Consider the following 14,997-nt stretch of genomic DNA (forward strand, 5'->3'; position numbering starts at 1 on the left):
TTAAAAACTGAAGTCAAATACATAGATATGTATCAGAATTAGGTAACATAAAATAATACATCTGATCTCTTCATCCTTTTTCTCCTAACTTAGGGCATTTTCTGAACGTTAAAGCAGTAAACCCTGAATCAGGAGTTCCAGAAGCACTTTTACAAAAGAGCTGAGCTTTACCTGCCACGTTTTACAGATCGGGGACCTAAGGCCCAAAGCACATGTCCAGGGGCCCTCCTGCAGCACCGTGTGAGAAGCACAAGCGGAACAGCTCCAGAGCCCCAGAGCAATGCTCACCCCACAGAGCGGACCAGGCAGTGAAAGAGGCAGGCAGGGCCTGCACACCAGCCCCGGGCACCTGCACTGAGCAGTACCAGCTTTTAATATTACTTATACTTTCACATGATTTCTTTCACAGAATTCTGGCTTTCAATTTCTGTTTGCTATGCTTGTACATAAATCCAGTATCAGCCTGAATGCGGGTTAATAAATTTCATCTTTTTATCTCAGTTTTCTTCTTGTAGCAATTGTTTTATATTAAATAAGAATAGCAACATATATAAGGTCAGGCAGGACTGAACCTAGTATGATTGTTTTCACAGCATGGTAATAAATGTAATAAAACACATCCAGGGAAATGACCTTTAGTCCTGTAAAATTTAAACACTTAAAATAAGGGTAATTTGGTGCCAGCCAAAACCTATTTTACTTTGCCCTTTATTGAAAAGATGTACCAAATTGCATTGTGTGGCTACTTGATCAGGTAGAGATTAGAGGTCATCACAAGCTCTATAAATCACCATGTTCCTGGATCGGAAAGGAACAAAGTTACTTCTAAAATCAGAGTAGCAATGCCCTAACAGTGAAAATCTTTGACCCTAAGTCCTGCACCTATTTACGCAAATAGAAAAATCTCATTGGATTTGTGTGTGTAGGACGCAACCCTGGCTGCTGCTGCTGCTGCAGTACCCACATACTATTAATACTTCTAAGTATCTGTGGCACATACAGAAGCTCTTTGTGTTAGGGAAGGCATAAACTGAAACTATTGCTCTTCAGAAGGGCGTTTTACCCTCAAATAATAACGCACTACTAGTTTTGTCAAAGAAAAGCTTTTGTTCACACACTGCAGGCACCTTCCTTTAGTATCTAACCACTCCAAACACCTCCGTGAGCCACATCCGAGACATTCTAGAATACCGTGAAGGCACGGCAGACAGTAATGAATGTTTTACTTTTAATTGAAATATATATCTATTGCTTGTAAAAACCATAAACCACACCAACAGATGAAAGAATGTTACATGAAGAATTTGATACACTTCACACTGATAAATGCATCAACTATTAAAATAAATGTGTATATTACAGGAAAAACTGATCAATATCAGATACAATATTTCATTCACCAAATCAGACACATCCCAGTTGAATCACTGCTTACTGAACACTGAATAAGACGCATCATCTATCAAAATAGATATCTCCTACAGTAAATCAAACTCACCATCTGATTCAAATATGTCTCCTACTGAATCAAAAATATCACCCAATACATCAGCTATATTGCACCAGATACATGGCATTTTAAAGAATTCCTGAGCAGAATGCCTCTAGATTTAACAAGGATAATGTTTAAACTGAAATTTATTTCAACAAAGAGATCAGTACTTCCAGGCTCTCAGGGCAATTCTCGGAAGTGGGACTGTTATCCTATTGATGCTTCCCACGTCCTTCGTTCAAGGCACCCCGATGGAGGAGGTGCTTCCCCATCTCAGAGGAACAGGAGTGCTTCTCTTCTACTTTGTTGTACCCCTCCAAACCCGTAACACCAAGGATCAAGCTCTAAGCGGCCAAATGGTGTCCCCAGGTTAGCTGCCACAGTTCCCTAAAGGCAGCTTTTTTCTGAAGCGTTCAGCACACCACAGTCCATGTGCCATCAAATATAGAGATGCTAATATTACCAACACCAATCCAAAAAACCTGGACACTGAGCATGGGAGGTTTCTGCTCCCTGTATCTTGAAAGGGAACTGTTCTCTCAATTGTCAGCAATGCTGAGAAACAAACGTTTAATGTAACTCAGGTTAAAACTGACCGCACCTGATACTGCAAAAACTGTCAGGATAAGACCAAGTTGCCTATAGTGGCAGAATGTTTCAAAGATGGTCTGCTTAACCAAGCCAGGTTGAATATTCTTTCAGAGGTGACAAAACAAGGTCTGTTCCATTTTGTTTCTGTTGGGATACTCCAAGATTTGGGCTTTAGCTGATAGTTAGTCTACGGGACTAGTCCTCCTTATTGCAAGCTGTTAAAAGGAACAACAAAACATGCTTCTTACAGATCTGCTGTTCCTTATTATCACTCTGCTCTGTCGATATGAACATTGATTATAATTGCAGTTTTGGCCAACTTAGATTGATTAGAATGTAAATTAACAAGAATTGTGCAATTATGTCAAAAGAAGTGCCTATTCACATGAGATACAGAGCAGTCCGCTGCCTGCTATACTACTTGTAAGCAGCAGAGACTTCTGTTTCACAAGGATCCAAATCCTGAAAAGAAAAATACAACTCTATTCTGTATATCGGTACTCTTCACAGGGAAATATACCATAAGGTTGGTTAGCATGCTCAGGACAAACCCAGTGTGAAGGGAAGAAACAACTGACATGTGGTCTCTACTAAAAATGTCTTGCTCTCAAATCTGATGCTATTAACCTGAATACTCATTGTGCATTTAGTTAATTACCAATCTGAACAGTATGAACACTTTCTAAAGACATGACCTTGCTGAGGTTCATGTTTATCTTAGATGAGGATGGACACTACTGGGCCAGCACAGAATTCAGGCAGCAAGGTGGGTGCTGCTGTGTTCCACCCCCTCTGCTGGACCTCGGCATAGCTGAACGCTGCGGAGTGGTAACAACTCCACTGCCCCGAAGGGCAGAGCCAGGCTGTCTGTGACAGCAGTGATAGATGTTCTGGCCACCAGCAGCAGGAGAGCTTCTCTTTGGTGGAAAGGCTTTCCAGGGAGGATCTGTTTGCAGTCATACCACAACCTACTTCAGTAGGTGGAAGAATTGAAGTTGAAAAATTCGTAGGCTTAAACTTCCTTCAAGAATTGCTTCCTGAACTAAGCTGGCAAAGATTAAAAATCAGAGACAGAATATAAATTTCATGGGTAAGTACAACCACATAAACTATATATTTTCTTCTGAAACTCTTGTAGTTTTCCATACTGTACTCAGAGAGCTCCAAACCCAAAATTGTGTATAAGACTATCTGCTTTGCTTTCTTTCTTTGTGTCCTTCTCTTTCAAAGAAGATCTCATCCTACATATATTGGACTCTCTTTCTACAACTTGTCATTTAAATGAGTTTAAAGAGACTTAACTGATTTTATTAATGACATTTACCGAAACCTAAGGCACAAGAAAAATATTTAAAAGGTAATAAACAGTTCAATGTTGCTTGAACATATAAACTTGTTTTAAAAGCATGGCTGTAAGATCTAGGGTTTTGTTTCCACAGCTTCAGCGTTGAAGAAATCCCTTATTTTTACAGAATATCTTTAAGAATTCCTATGTCAGTTAAGACCATATAAAAACAAAATAGAAAAATCTCTTAATATTTTTCAATTATGACACCTTTTTAAGTAAAATTTCATTAATAGAGATAATCCTTTTTCCTTAAAGAAAAACATATCTAGCATTACAGCAAAATACCCGACAATTTACACAAAGCCCCTTGTTATTTTCTGTGCTTCCCAGGCATATTCAGGTACTCCTTTTAAAGGCTACCCATAGAAGAAGTAAATCAATTAAACTCAATCAAATCAATTACAAATCCCTGTAATGTTATGAGTAGTGAAACATTCTTGGTTGACTTTAATGGGAATCAAGCTGAATTCCCTACTCTCCACTTTGCTTTGAAAAAAAGGACAGAGAAGAAAAAAATCAATTATTTTGAACATTTCATAGGATCATAGGATTTGCCATACCATTGTTCCACCTACTCAAGTGTGTTCTGCCTGCAGGCAAAAGCTTATGTTATCCGCAGCTACCTGTCATGCTGTACGTACATGGCAATCCCCCCTCCGCGAGTCCTCCAGGTGATCAGTTTTCATGCTGATACACGAGATTAGAACAAGCAATTGTTACTTTAATTCACATTGCTCCTGCACTATTAAAACTGTTACTAAAATTAAGCTGCGTTTCTAGTAATGATTCCTGACGGACTGTTCTTCTGCATTAGTACCCGTGCATCAACATTTGGAAAACCTGCAAAACTCAACCCTCTTGAGACCTTCTTTCCTTCTTTCTGGAGCCTCCCACTACATACTGCTCTGCCACGTCTCTGGGCAGGGCTGGCACAGACTAAAGGGCATGGCTGTGCCGACAGCACATTTCACACAAACTTGCACTACGCTGGCCAGTAGTTTTAGGGGCAGAAGAGAGAAAACCTCTGCAGACGCTGGGAGAGTTGTCATCTGATTTCAGGCATTATTACCTAAACCTGTTTGGATCAACACTGTATGCAACCCAAGTCCCATTTATTGTTTGAAAAGGAAAGACTTAAAATAGCGTCTTGTAAAAGAATCATGTTTGGTATTCAGTGAAGACATACAATCTACCAAGGAACTCAACATGGCCAGTTGCTGCAAAGAAAGTCCTCCAGGCAATTCAACTGCTACATTGCTTATTTTTCTGGTAAATAGAATACTTGCAAACTAAGGATCACAGGGAGGGACTTACATTGACAAGTTAAAGAGCACAGCAAACTCACCACACCACTATCCTCTTCACATCATGTAACTTTTTTTTTTTTTTTTAACTTTAACACCAATCACAGTTTGTTGAAGAAGCATCCAAGAAGCAAGCATATTCAAAGGTCTGTAAACATGTTTAACTTATACTATCTAAGCAAACTAGGCCTCTTCCTAGTTCTCTAACCATTATCAAAATGCTGTCCCATCTGAAACAAAAGACATCAGGCTTCTGAAATTTCTCTGAAGTAGACACGATCATTCATGGCAAAACCTTTGTAATTTCAAGTAGTGAAGACCAAAACTATAGAACCACTAGAAGCTATGCAGATATATTTTTGGTATCAATGAAAGTCAGTCATACTTATCACGAACCAGCACAACGATCAGGTCCATGGAGTTCCTCAATAGCCAGGTCTGCACAGAAAATACACTTGCCTGTGATAAGAAGTGGCTAATTTCCATTTTTAAAAAAGTGAAGATCCTGGCAAAGTTCACTAGCCTGGATTCTAACAAATCACACATTTTACGTGCCATTTAACGGGCAATTTTCTTGGTAAAATGCTTTTTATCTGTCCCTTTCACTGACAAACCTTCCATCAATATCTTCTGAAGTAGCTTAATCTAAATCATTCTCCAATACCCTATAGTGACCATTGTAATGTCTGAATACCCCAGACACTACCGGAGGTGGATATCGATATTACAGAAAGTCATTAGGCTTCTTATTGTACACTTTAATAAGTGAGATCATATACTTATAGGGCTGCAATTTAATCTCAATTTTAAAGAAATGTTACAATGTACAATGAAAAAAGAAATGTACAATGTTACAACTTTGTACAACGCATCTTGAAGGCTTTGTTGTTTCTTTTTTCTCTTAACTGTGTATTTAATGGGGGAAGCCCATTATTCATACCTCTGCTCTTAATCAAAGCCGAGCATTCTGCAGAGAAGTAGAAAATTGAAATCGGCTCCTGCAACCTAGAGCTGAACAATTATGACTTGATTTACAAGGAGCCACTTTGCTACATATTTAAATGCAGCTCTGCTGCAAAATTTGGGAACTTCTCAGATAATCAAAATGCTACAGATTTAGCACTTTTAATTTTTGCTCCATCTCCTGCCAGCTTGAACTCTGATTGTAATTACCATTTCATCTTCCCCTAAATGACATTGTTTTATCAGAGGAAGACACTGTATCTAGAGTCTGAGTGTGATGATTAGCAAGGATCCAGCTTGCAGTGGGAAACAATAAGTGTGCCCGGAAATGAACCGGGATGGCGTGTAATAACGTGAAGCTAGAGAGAATCTCAAGTCTCTCACCCCATAAAGCTGCAACGGATGTGAGAACATACAGACTTGACTGTGCAGAGACATAGAACAGACCCCCAAAAACTGTACTGCAGAGGATAGTTTTTAAGGAATACAAATGAAACTAAGCCTAACTGCTATCAGACTTCATTGCCATTTATCTACCCTTTGTGTCTCAAAACCTTTTTCTGCTTTATTGGAGTTATCTAGCTCAACGAGCTTCTAGTAACAAAATCATGCAGGACAGCTTATAATTATCAAGATTCCTTAAGGCTCTTGGGTTTTCTTAGCAGAAGTATGCTAGAGAAGGGCACTTCAGCAGGGTTAGAGGACTACTGGATCAGCCCAGCTGCTGGGATGGTGGAGGAGAGAACAGGGAGAGGTGCTGAGGCTGCTCCTGTCTCTGTTTCATTTATGTTACAGACCTAGCTAATCAAGCAACACTTCCTGCATGATAAAAATAAAATCACAGAAGTGGTCAAAAGCTCTAAAATTAGTGTAATATATAGTGATAGTAAGAAACAGTAATAGTGTTCCCATATCAGCAACATCTTTACATTTCAACTTGCAGAGGCACAGAGCTGTGGAATACAAGCAATGAATAAAATTAACTGTTAGAAAATCATTAAGCCTGGTATATCTGTAATATAAATTTCTTTTCTTCTGCTTTCAAAATTTCTTTTTCTTCATTAGAATATCTTTTCAAGTAAAGAAAAAAAAATCGCTGATAAAATGTCAGGAGAAAGAGTAAGAAATTGGCCAAGAACAGTGAGAGTTGTACCTTTGGTCGCAGCTGCAGTTAATTCTGATTGGAACAGGAGTATGAGAACAAAAGCTGTCCTGGTGCTCGCACCACAGACAAGATACCATTCCTGTGGCATAAAAATGTAACCTACAATTCATACTTTTCCTTAAAATTTGTGTTAGTAATGCTGCTCCCTTAGGTTCCTTTTTTTGAAAGCCTTCTTGTCCTGCTACTTTTATGCTGAATTTTGCACATTGTAAACTGTCTTGTTCTGGTCAAGGAAACTGCATATAAACTTTTGGTCCTAATGGCTAGGTTTCCAAGATAAATAATGAGATTACGCCTCAAAAGGGGGTAATGCTGAATGTACATTCAGTTATACCAGGCCTCCATTTACAGACATTATATTTCTAAGTGTATATTTTATGAAAAAGTCTTCCCTATATAAGAATATTTCACCTGGAAGAAATAATGTCAGTGTGCTGAAAAATCCCTCAGCTGATGAGAACTTCTGCTCACCTATTTCAAAATGATACAGCAAAACTCTTTGGAGAAAGGAACAGAGAAAATTCATGGGAATGACTGGAAAACTGAATATATTTCACACATGAAAAGATTAAATTAAGTAATAGGAATCACTTTGGAAAAGACCCAATGAGAGGGAAGTAAAATTTCACCCACAACTATATAATGAGAACCGTGTAAATAGTGAGTGATTACTCACAATTTCTGCATATAAAAGAACCACATAATGGCCTTTAAACTTTTCAGCCAAGAACTTAAAAAAATAAAACATATTTTTTAAAAGTTGTATTTGTTTTTGTTTTTTTTCCACAAAACCAACAATTAAGTTGTGGAATTCTGAATCACAGGATATTGTGAAGTAAAAATCTATTTAGACAAATCTTGGGATAATTTGTCCATCGAGGATCATAAGATTCAAAACCTGAATTCCATCTGCGTCTCTGTAAGTGACTGAAACAAGTAGTAAGACAACTGGCCAGAGTAAGAATAATGCCATAATTCTCTGCTGCTGCCAATGTGTCCCATAAATGCACTACTGGATTGACAGCAGTATATGGTGGACTACATAAACTGACTCTATCTTCCCACCCTCTATTAAAAATATAACAATACACACTTTCTCTCTAACATTCATGGAGATCTGTGAATTAAAAGCTCTGTCTAAAAGCAGTCTGAAGAGCAGCACTGTACACCTGTATGGAGACACCGTCACTCAGAAAAAGAACACAAGATGAGCAGTACCCTGCAAACTAGCTGTTATTTAATGGCTGACACTGCAAATTCATGTAGAAACGTCAGTTCTATTTCTCCCCTTGGGTGGTAGAGTTGCAGAAAGAAATTATCAAGGTAAAAGATGCCCAGAAAAAGAGCAAACCCTCAAAATACAAGATTGTTTTTCTAGGTTTGTCACCTGTGTAATCCCACAGGGTTAGCCTAAAACACCAGAAAGAATTGTTCAGCTATGCTGACTGGTGAAATGGCCACTGGACTGAACTTTATACATATTGAGTGCAGGATTTATGAAAAGGTGGAGACTGTTAAGAAAATAATGAGCATGAATAATGCTGATTTTAACAGCACTTATAACGTCGAAGACATTAGTCAGAACAAGGAGACAAACGGTAACTTAAGTCTTGTAAAGATAAGATCACCTATATTCTAGCTAAAAACCTAACCAAAGGTGTTCATGAGGTTTCTCTGTTTTCTACCAAAGCCTCAGTGTTTGAATAATGCATAACTGTGTCTTTTGGCTCAAAAGGAGAAAAACGCCTTTAGGTTCTATGTGGAAGGGGGTCTGAGAGGGAAGGATTTTCTTTTAAAGCAACAGTTCAGCAACTCCAAATACCTCTCAACCTATTGTACTCTCCCTAGTTTCCAAAAAAAAGTGCATTTGTTATTTCATCTGTTAAAGCATAAGCCCAATGCAGGCTTCAGGAAAGAAGGCTCGCTCCCACAAACTGCAGCTTAATTTCTCTCACCGTGCATTTCGGTGCAGGCCATTCAGAGCGGACCCTTCCCTAAAGCTGAGCTTCACCCATGGTGAAAAATATCACCAGTTCAGTCAGTGTGGTTGCTAGGCTAGCATGCAGCAAGGGAATAAATTAGCTATGAAATAGTCAGTTTCAAGCTTTTGTGCACCTCTAAAATATCAATAACTTGCATTCTGGAGTTCTTGAAAAATGATGTGCTTGAAACAATGCCCTCAGGAGGCCACTGCCCCATACATTATGGAAGTCGTATCGAGCTCTCTTTGGCTAACCTCAACTACAGGCTTAAAAGGCATTTTAGAATAATACTGCCCTCCTGAAAAATGAAATTAAATGAAACGAAATGAAATAAAATAAAAATACAATAAAATACTAAACAAAGAAAGACAGGTTATTTTTTATTTGTCAAGGAAATCTAACACTTTGTCTCTGTAAATTCAGGGCCTACTCACCAATACCAACCTGAGACGCTAGCCTGGGATGCAGCTTAGTAGGCTGAATTTTCTCTTCTATGAAGGACAGGGAGGCTTAGAGTTGCTTTGGCACCTGAATAATGCACAGGACTGTGGGCAGCAGGCTCACGTAGACTCACTAAGGATGAGCTGTCAGGCTTATGATTTGAGGCTAGATCTACAGAGCGTGAGCCGGCCCCAAAACCCTGTAGGCTTAGTTTGCAAACGTGCTGCCATCCCCTAACCGAGGCAGGCCTTTATCACCAACCCGACTGCATCTGTTCAGCCTCCTGCAAAGCAAATTTGGTTTGGGTGCCTATTTGTTTGCTTTCCAGATAAAATCTTCAGAGATTCTGCAAAGGGAAATGACAGAGTAAATACGAAGTAAAGGGGAGTAAAGGCCACAACCAGCAAACACAAGCTGCCCCTAGAAAACAACTCTACCCCATGCTCAGCCTACACTCCCTCCTCTGAGGACACAGAGCCTCCCTTTCTTGCCTTTTGAATGACTGCAGGGAAAACGTGGATTGTAACTGCCATGGAAAGAACCTGGCACTGAAAGGAAGAGACAGGCCATTTCCAGTATTTCAGCAGAACTTTGCTCATGCTGTAGTCTTCAATAGAAATTTGCAACTTCCAGAACATCAAAAATGTCCTGAATTCTTTTACGAGACATCCCCAAACAGCTAAAAAGTTTGCCTTTTATCTTTTAGTACATGGGCATAAAGGAATAAACCACTGAAACATTTAGATAGAGAACATAAAAGAGTCGCTAACTGCATGCAGGACAGCCTACAGGCAAACCTGAGCATCTGCAACATTAGAGTTGAGACTAGCTCTACCTCTGTAGGTCAGGTTCCATAGCTATCAGCTAGATTTAGAGCAGGAAAGAATGAGAAGCCAATTGATTTTTTTGATGAGAAGGCAACCTGATTTAAAAGAGTTAATGTGAAAACTAAGTGTCTTTCTAGATCTCGTCCACAGTAAAAAACTTACTGGATGCTGTTCCACCCTTGCTAGCCTACAACTTAATAATTACAGCAAAGGAAAAAGCTTGCAGTTGTCATCATGACACTGGAAACTAAACTAACCATACTTTAAATGAAAATGCCAACAAAGATCCTCCTCCCAGACTTTCACCTCTTTCCCTGATAGATCAAGTCTCTTCTCTAAATGGTAACTTTGTTTTTGTATTTGTAGCATGTCAGTGCTGAACACAGAGACAGGTGCTCTAGTCACCAAACATTACAAATGAAAACATACGTGTGGTAGCAAACCCTGAAAGAAGAACATCGATGGCCTGTTCACTATTAGGGACTGGAAAACAAAGAAATGAGTCATGCATTATTTAAAAGAAAGCAAGCAGAAAAACTTGAGACACAATAACCTCCCTCCAACCCTAACTCTTTTTATTTTTTGGATTTTCCTTTTTTGGGGGGGAGGGGCGGAACACTTTTTTTTTTTTTTTTGCCTTGCCTGATGAGTTGTTTATGTCGGTGTAAAGTAGTTTAACAAACCTGAATTCAGAAGGCAACCAGAAAAAGCATTCCTCTAGTATCCAGAGGAGGTAACTGGCATATTTACAATCCCGTCACTGAGAAAGAAGCCCAGAGTTACTATGCAAATCCTTGCACTCTGAACGACTAGCAATGAGGGCAGCCAGTCGTCGTGCTGGGATTTGCATGCTCACAGTTATTTAGATAATCATTGTGACTATGCAAAGCAGACACTGCAGGTAAGAGCTAATGAAGGTGTAGCAAGAAGGGAAGGGACAATAAGGCATCAGCAACAATTGTGTGTCTTTGGCAATGCAACATGCTGCAAATCCTGTGCAGAGCTTCGACTGCAGAACTCTGCAGTTACATATCGTCCTTAGGAACTGACAAATATTTTCAAAGCCCTGGGTCATCACAGATTCACAGATTTCTCTAGGTTGGAAGAGACCTCAAGATCATCGAGTCCAACCTCCGACCTAACACTAAGTACTCCACTAAACCATATCCCTAAGCTCTACATCTAAACGTCTTTTAAAGACCTCCAGGGATGGTGACTCCACCACCTCCCTGGGCAGCCCGTTCCAATGCTTAATAACCCTTTCGGTAAAGAAGTACTTCCTAACATCCAACCTAAAACTCCCCTGGCGCAACTTTAGCCCATTCCCCCTCGTCCTGTCACCAGGCACGTGGGAGAATAGACCAACCCCCACCTCTCTACAGCCTCCTTTCAGGTAACTGTAGAGAGCGATGAGGTCTCCCCTGAGCCTCCTCTTCTCCAGGCTGAACAAGCCCAGCTCCCTCAGCCGCTCCTCGTAAGACTTGTTCTCCAGACCCCTCACCAGCTTGGTCGCCCTTCTCTGGACTCGCTCGAGCACGTCCATGTCCTTCCTGTAGCGAGGGGCCCAAAACTGAACACAGTACTCGAGGTGCGGCCTCACCAGAGCCGAGTACAGGGGCACAATCACTTCCCTCGACCTGCTGGCCACACTGCTTCTTATACAGGCCAGGATGCCGTTGGCCTTCTTGGCCACCTGAGCACACTGCTGGCTCATATTCAGCCGACTATCCACCAATACTCCCAGGTCCTTCTCGGCCAGGCAGCTTTCCAGCCACTCATCTCCCAGCCTGTAGCTCTGCTTGGGGTTGTTGCAGCCCAGGTGCAGGACCCGGCACTTGGCCTTGTTGAACTTCATGCAGTTGACCCCAGCCCATCGCTCCAGCCTATCCAGATCCTCCTGCAGAGCCTTCCTGCCCTCGAGCAGATCGACACACGCACTTAGCTTGGTGTCATCTGCAAACTTACTGAGGGTGCACTGGACGCCCTCATCCAGATCATCAATAAAGATATTAAAGAGGACCGGCCCCAGTACCGAGCCCTGGGGGACTCCACTAGTGACCGGCCTCCAACCAGATTTGACTCCATTCACCACAACTCTCTGGGCCCGGCCATCCAGCCAGTTTCTAACCCAGCGAAGCGTACGCCAGTCCAAGCCCCGAGCAGCCAGTTTCTCGAGGAGAATGTTGTGGGGAACGGTGTCAAAAGCCTTACTGAGGTCAAGGTAGACCACGTCCACAGCCTTTCCCTCATCCACCAAGCGCGTCACTTGGTCATAGAAGGAGATCAGGTTCGTCAAGCAGGACCTGCCTTTCATAAACCCATGCTGACTGGGCCTGATCGCCTGCTTGCCCTGCAAGTGCCGCGTGATGACCCTCAAGATAATCTGCTCCATGAGCTTCCCCGGCACTGAGGTCAAACTGACAGGCCTATAGTTCCCCCGGTCTGCCCTCCGGCCCTTCTTATAGATAGGCGTCACATTGGCTAGCCGCCAGTCAACCGGGACCTCCCCCGATAGCCAGGACTGCCGATAAATGATGGAAAGCGGCTCAGCCAGCTCCTCCGCCAGTTCTCTCAGTACCCTTGGGTGGATCCCATCCGGCCCCATCGACTTGCGCACATCCAAGCTCCGTAGCAGGTCGCCAACCATTTCCTCATGGATAGCGAAGGCCACATCCAGCTCCCCATCCCCTTCCACCAGCTCAGGGCACTGGGTGTCCGGAGAACAATCGATATTGCCGCTAAAGACTGAGGCAAAGGCGGCATTAAGCACCTCAGCCTTTTCCTCATCCTTAGTAACTAGGTTTCCCCTCGCATCCAGTAAAGGATGGAGATTCTCCCTAGTCCTCCGTTTCGCGTTGATGTATTTGTAAAAGGATTTTTTGTTGTCTTTAACGGCAGTAGCCAGATTGAGCTCCAGATGAGCTTTGGCCTTTCTAATTTTCTCCCTGCACAGCCTCGCTACATCCTTGTAGTCCTCCTCAGTGGCCCGCCCTTTTTTCCAAAGATTATAAACCCTCTTTTTTCTGCTAAGCTCCAGCCGCAACTCTCTGTTGAGCCAGGCCGGTCTTCTTCCACGCCGGCTCATCTTTGGGCACGTGGGGACGGACCGCTCCTGTGCCATCGATTTCCTTCTTGAGGAGCGCCCAGCCTTCCTGGACTCCTCTGCCCTTCAGAACCGCCTCCCAAGGGACTCGGCCAACCAGCGTCCTGAGCAGCTCAAAGTCAGCCCTCCGGAAGTCCAAGACAGCAGTTTTACTGGTCCCCTTCCTGGCCTCGCCAAGAATAGAGAACTCTACCATTTCGTGGTCACTCTGCCCCAGACAGCTCCCGACCACCACATCTCCCACCAGTCCTTCTCTGTTTGTGAAGAGAAGGTCTAGCGGGGCATCACCCCTGGTAGGTTCACTGACCAGCTGCGTCAGGAAGCTATCTCCCACGCTCTCCAGAAACCTCCTAGACTGCTTTCTCTGTGCCGTGTTGTGTTTCCAGGATATGTCCGGGAAGTTGAAGTCCCCCACGAGGACAAGCGCCGACGATTTTGCAACTTCTGTCAGTTGCCTATAAAACTCCTCATCCGTCTCCTCATCCTGGTTCGGCGGTCTATAACAGACCCCCACCAGGATGCTAGCCTTGCCGGCCTTCCCGCGGATCCTGACCCACAGGGATTCAACCTTATCATTCCCAGCCTGGAGTTCCACAACATCAAAAGATTCTCTAATGTAGAGAGCCACGCCACCACCCCTTCTGTGCTGCCTGTCCCTCCTGAAGAGCCGATAGCCAGGCATTGCAGCACTCCAGTCGTGGGAGCGGTCCCACCACGTCTCCGTGATGGCAACCAAGTCATAGCCTGCCTGCTGCACAATGGCTTCCAGCTCCTCCTGTTTGTTACCCATGCTGCGTGCATTAGTGTAGATGCACTTCAGCTGGGCCATCGCCTTCTTCCCCGGCCTAGCCATTGTTTCCCCCGGCACAGCTCCGACAAGCCTTGTTTGAGCCCCGTCCCCCTTCTTACCTAGTTTAAAGCTCTCTCTATGAGCCCTGCCAGCTCCTGGCCTAGGATCCGTTTTCCCCTTGGAGATAGAGACCCATCTGGGGCCATCAGGCCGGGTGCCGAGTAAAGCTCCCCATGGTGAAAAAACCCAAAATTTCTATGCTGGCACCAGCCTCTGAGCCACCTATTAACCACATGAGCTTTCCATGTCCTCTCCGTGCCTCTCCCTTCCCCCGTAGGGATGGACGAAAACACCACCTGCACTCCCGCTCCCTCCACCAATCGTCCCAGCCCCCTATAGTCCTGTTTGATGGCCCTGAGGCTTCTCTTTTCAACATCATCGCTGCCAGCCTGGACTATCAAAAGCGGGTAATAGTCAGAGGGGCGAACCAGGTTTGGAAGCTTCCTGGTAATGTCTCTGACCCTGGCCCCAGGGAGGCAGCAGACTTCCCTATGTGTGGGGTCAGGCCGACAAATAGGGCCCTCCGTTCCCCTGAGGAGGGAGCCGCCCACAACAATCACCCTTCTTTCTTTCTTGGTGGAGGCGGTCCTGAGGCGTGGAGTCAACTTCCTCACCTCAGGCATCCTCCCGGGTAGGCTTCCTACCTCATCCTCACCCACCAGTCTCTCCAGCTCCAGGGCCTCAAACCTATTGTTCAAGGGCACCTGGGAAGGCGGCGCCGGAAGGGGAGGGCATCTCCTGCGAGGTCGAGCAGGGACCTGTCTCCATTCCTCCTCAACTCGCAGGTCCCCTCCCTCTGCCCGATGGCAACAGGGCAGGGGGTCCACCCCCCTTTGGGGTGTCTCACCCTGGTCCCTCTCCCTCCGGTCCTGCAGGGAGTCACTCCACCAGTCTATCTCCCGCTCGCACTCCCTGATATCCCTCAGCCTCT

At 43.6% G+C, this 14,997-nt stretch overlaps 1 protein-coding gene and 1 long non-coding RNA gene across 25 annotated transcripts in view; one reads left to right on the forward strand and one right to left on the reverse strand.

The window, feature by feature from the left end:
• The window catches only part of LOC310881738 (uncharacterized protein), a 796,919-nt gene that overhangs the window by 433,664 nt on the left and 348,258 nt on the right, over nucleotides 1–14,997 (reverse strand). The window lies entirely within an intron of this gene.
• The window catches only part of LOC310881740, a 44,740-nt gene that overhangs the window by 8,413 nt on the left and 21,330 nt on the right, over nucleotides 1–14,997 (forward strand). For all 4 annotated transcript variants that reach the window (XR_014572561.1, XR_014572562.1, XR_014572563.1 and 1 more), the window contains exon 2: nucleotides 94–3,173. This is a non-coding gene — a long non-coding RNA (uncharacterized lncRNA). The remainder of the gene's footprint in view (nucleotides 1–93; nucleotides 3,174–14,997) is intronic.

The sequence above is a fragment of the Anser anser genome, assembly GCF_964211835.1.
Source record: "Anser anser genome assembly, chromosome: 14".
Lineage (NCBI taxonomy): Eukaryota > Metazoa > Chordata > Aves > Anseriformes > Anatidae > Anser > Anser anser.